The following is a 4,912-nucleotide window of genomic DNA, read 5'->3' as shown; positions in this document are numbered from 1 at the left end:
CCCTCTCCAGCGACAAGGATGGTGGATGCTCAGAGCAGGGACAGCAACGCTGAGACGCCACCAGCTGAAAATCTGAGACCCAGGCTCCCTGTCAGGTGAAACGTTCAGGATTGGTCCCCCCAGATAGGCTTTTTTTTTTTTTCCTTTTCTTCTTATCTGTGTCAGTACCCACACACGTTCCCCCGTTCCCCTTAGCTGAGACCAGGTCCAGCGACCTCTGAGTCTTTCCTTCCTCGGCACGGCCTCCCCCCTGCACCCCCCATCTCAGCCCTGTGTCTGCAGCCACATCCGACACCCGGGTGTCCCTGAGGACAGGCAGACGTGTGGGGAGACCTTGGGGAGATCAAGGGTGAGGGTGGGAGAGGAAAACAGGAAGGTGGAGGTGATAAGGAGAGTGTCTCAAGGGAAATGGAAAAACAAACTTGAAAACAGCAGGTTTGGGGAAATCCTGGCCTGAAGAGTAGCAGTCCCTGGTCATCAGAATGACAGCAGAGCTGGCCCAGGAACACTCTTTGGTGCAGGACAGGGAAGGAAGACCCTGACCCCTTCATTTACTCGAAATAACATTTATGGGGACTTCCTTGGTGGTCCAGTGGTTAAGACGCCACATTTCCACTGCAGGGGCATGGATTCGATCCCTGGTTGGGGAGCTAAGACCCCACATGCTGCACAGCACAGCCAATATATATATATATATATATCATATGTATATGACATTTATGGGCAGCCTGTTATGTTTTGCACAAACACAAATGTGGCAGGTCCCCGTGGGCTGAGGTGTCTTTTCCTGAACATGCCAGGTACACGCCCACCACAGGGCCTTTGCACTTGCTTTTCCCTCTGCCTGGAATGCTCTTCCACAGATAGTCACATCACTCCTTCCCTCATCTTCCTCAGGTCTTCAGTAAAATATCACCTTCTCGGTGATGCCTTCCTGACATCTGATCTAAAATTGCAGTGAGGCTCCCTTCCCCCCAAAAAGTCCCTATCCTTATTTTCCCGGGCCTGACCCTAACAGCTGTGGAGCCTGCAGCAAGAGTAAAACGGTGGTCCCCAAAATATAGCCCCTCCTTTCTCTTCCCACCCCCATTTCCACCTGGCCCCTCAAGATCTTCACCCACACACGTGAGCATCCCAGCTGTGTCCCCAGCAAGCAGCCACCTCCCGATCACGACGCGGACTTAGGGGGTACACACACCTGTGTTCCATTCTACCTGCTAAGATCAGACCTCAGGGAGAGCCATACAAGCCCTGGATGTGGACTCTGCGCCATTTGGGCAGGAACTTTTGAGATTCTGGGTAACCAGGGTGTGCTCTACAAAGGGGGTTCAGGCTCCCAGGGGTGCATCTCCTTGGCTTGGCAAGCTCCTCCCCCTGGAGGAGACCGGGCAGGCTTCTAAAGTGTGGGGCTTAGGGCAGGGGTCCTTCTAGCTCAGTCTAGGGATGGGACTGTCCCTTCCTTGCTTTGTTTTTCTCCATTTGATACAGTATATATTTTACTTGTTTATTTGGCTTATTGTCGGTTCCCTCCAGTAAAATGTAAGCGCCAAAGAAGGCAAGGATCTGTTTTGTTTGTTTGTTTATTAATTTTTTTTATTTTTTGGCTGTGTTGGGTCTTTGTTGCTGCGTGCGGGCTTTCTCCAGTTGTGGTGAGCGGGGGCTACTCTTCCTTGCGGTGCGCGGGCTTCTCATTGCAGTGACTTCTCTTGTTGCTGAGCGTGGGCTCCAGGCGCACGGGCTTCAGTAGTCGTGGCACATGGGCTCAGTAGTTGTGGCTCACGGGCTTAGTTGCTCCACAGCATGTGGGTTCTTCCCGGACCAGGGATCGAACCCACGTGCCCTGCATTGGCAGGCGGATTTTTAACCACTGCGCCACCAGGGAAGTCTTGGCAGGGATCTGTTTTGATCACTGTTATATTCTCTGTTCTTACAATAGTATCTGTCACGTAATGAGCATTCAATAAATATTTCTTGAATAAATAATGGATTTGGGGGGTATGAGATACCAGGATAGAAGCCAGGCTGGGGGGTCTTCATAAAGTTCCTGTGTCCTACAGAGGGCTTCTGGCATCAAGGGTGATGTGATGCATGTTGCCAAACTCCTTCTTTTCAAGTTTACAAACTCTGGAGAGGAAATTATGAGTTTTGCTCTTAGAGGGTAGTTTAAAAATTCAGTGGCTTTTTTTTTTTTTTTCTATACACGGGCCTCTCACTGTTGTGGCCTCTTCCGTTGCAGAGCACAGGCTCCAGATGCGCAGGCTCAGCGGCCATGGCTCACGGGCCCAGCTGCTCTGTGGCATGTGGGATCTTCCCAGACCGGGGCACGAACCCGTGTCCCCTGCATCGGCAGGCGGACTCTCAACCACTGCGCCACCAGGGAAGCCCCAGTGGCTTGTTTTTAATTATGTGCGTGATATTTACTTCAGTACATACATACTCAGTGGATGTGTTTTGTGACAAAGACTCTCTCCTTGACCAAACATTACAGTCAGGCTCCTCTGAGCCCTCCTCTCAACTGTGTCTCGACCTTGGCCCCCATCCTGTCCCCAGGCCGCTTGACTCAGTTTAGCAAGAATCCCCCCACCCTTGATAACTGATCACCCTGATATCTGATCACCCTGGGTATCTGATCAAGTTCCTCATGCCCCACCCTTGCTATCTAAGTCCTTGTCCTGTCTTTAGCAAGAATCCTGTTAGATCAGTTTAGCAAGACTGTCCCCTACCCTTGACATTTCCTCTTAGTAATTTTCCATCCATTACCCCCACTCTGCTCCTTGACTAGAAATCCCCGCTTGTCTTTTTCTTTTTTTTTTTTTTTGGCCACGCTGCATGGCTTGCAGGATCTTAGTTCCCGACCAGGGATAGAACCCGTGCCCCCTGCAGTGGAAGTGTGGATTCCCCCCAACTTGTTGTAGTAGGAGTTGAACCCCATCTCTTCCTCCTACTGCCAGAGTCATAACCCCCTTTGCAATAGTCTTGAATAAAGTATTTTTTACCTTTTTTTTCATTTTTTATATTGAAGTATAGTTGATTTACAATGTTGTGTTAGTTTTTCTTACCATTTTCACAAGTATCAGAATAATCTCTCTTTATAGGTAGGAATACAAAAATCTATCAGACAGGGTCCCAGCCTCAAAGAGTTCCAGTCAAGGTGGGAAATCAGTTGCCTAAACCAATAATAGTCAAATGCAATATAATAAATATGGAAATAAAGTATGGTCAAGCTGTCGTCAACACCCAGATGAGAAAGCAGTTAACACTGCCTGTGCGAATCAGAGAGTCCTTCAGACAGGAGTGACATGGGCTGGGCTTTGCAGGGTGAGTAGGAGTTCGTGCTTTCTGGAAGCTCAATAACTAGCTTCAGAAGCATAATTTTTTTTCAGAAGTATAACTTTTGCACATTAAAAGATTGTTAAGGGACTTCCCTGGTGGCTCAGTGGATAAGAGTCCATGCTCACAATGCAGGGGGCCCAGGTTTGATCCCTGGTCAGGGAACTAGACCCCACATGCATGCCACAACTAAGAGTTTGCACGCCGCAACGAAGGAGCTGGCGAGCCACAATTAAGGAGCCCGCCTGCTGCAACTAAGACCTGATGCAAACAAATAAATTAAAAAAAAAAAAAGATGGTTCATAGATATGATCTTATGTTTGTAAAATACATGTACTTTCACAGAAAAAATTATAAGTCTAGAGGAATGTACTAATTAAAATTAATAGTAGTTATATCAGGGTAGTGGTTTAATGGGTGATTCTTACTTTTTCTTGAAATGTTTTGTACAGAACAGCACACATATCACCCTTCTAATTAGAAGAACATTAAGATAATTAACAAACCGTGTCCACACGTCCAATATGAGCTTTTGGTCCTGGAGCTCGGGTGGCAGAGACTTGTCAAAGGCTCAGGGAGCAAAAGCAGAGCCTGTGTGGATGTGCAGATTTCAGGCCAAGGGAGCTGAGCTGCCTTCCAGGGGGAGACACTAGTGGGAAATTATGGGAATGTTCTGGGGGAACAGCGAGGCCACCTGTTGGAGGAGTAGGCTGAGCCAGAAGATGGGGTCTGGGATTGCGGGGGCGGGGGGGGGGGCGGGCTTTGATCCCTTACCTACAGGCTCAGGGGGCTCCAGCAGAGCTTGGAGGGTGCGAGCCAATCAAGGAAGCTCTGTTTTCGACCGTGAGCCTCTCCTGCCCCACGTGCCCTAGGTCAAGATTCTCCCATGGGGCACAGCTGTGTCTGGGTCTCAAGTCCCTTGACTGCACGCCTTGGGTCACTCAGCGGCAGACACCTGCGTGTACAGAAAACGGAGGCGTTTAATGAAAAAGAGGAAGGAGTGGGGAGGAACCGGAGGGGACAGGAATTCCCAGGAGGCCTGCGGGGAAGGCGAAAACTGAAACCCGCGCGCCGCGTGCATCTGTGAAAATGCTGCAGGTGCGGACGGGAGGCCGCCCCCACCCCGACAGACTCAGCACAGGGCTCCCCACAAGTCTCAGCCCTGGGAACACACAGAGCCCACTCCGGGGACGGGAAAAGGAGAAAACCTTAAGTCACGGCAGCAGAAGCAACGGAGGTGGCCCTAGCTGGCTTGTGTGTCGCCGTCCGTCCTCCACGGGGAGAAGGCCGCCCCCCACGGCCTGGGGTGGTTTCCATCCGACCCAGCGGATCGGGAACAAAGCGGGGCTCTCCCCACCGCTCCGCGCCCGGAAGCTCCCTCCCTTTCTCCGGGCGGTGGCGACTGTTCCCAGGTGAGCCGCTGGGTGATGCTGTCGGCAGTAACGGAGGAAGCCGCGGGCTCGCAGCGGCTGGAGAGGCGGCCTGGGGCTGGGCGTGGATCCTGGAGCTCCGCCGGGAAGACCGAGGCTCGTGGGGTTCCAGGGACCCACCGCAGTCTGAATTCGAAACGAATACAAACCCC

General features: G+C 51.2%; 1 long non-coding RNA gene across 1 annotated transcript; it reads right to left on the bottom strand.

Annotated features, from left to right (window-relative positions):
* Positions 1-1,582: 1,582 nt before the first annotated feature.
* LOC137228206 (uncharacterized) lies at positions 1,583-4,707 on the bottom strand. The gene is made up of 3 exons (XR_010945196.1): positions 4,539-4,707; positions 4,105-4,285; positions 1,583-2,124 (listed from the first exon to the last, which is right to left on the bottom strand). It is a non-coding gene; the product is annotated as an uncharacterized lncRNA (long non-coding RNA).
* Positions 4,708-4,912: the final 205 nt, after the last annotated feature.

This window comes from Pseudorca crassidens, chromosome 7, assembly GCF_039906515.1.
Source record: "Pseudorca crassidens isolate mPseCra1 chromosome 7, mPseCra1.hap1, whole genome shotgun sequence".
Classification (NCBI taxonomy): Eukaryota; Metazoa; Chordata; class Mammalia; order Artiodactyla; family Delphinidae; genus Pseudorca; species Pseudorca crassidens.
This window is presented reverse-complemented; position numbering and strand designations above follow the sequence as displayed.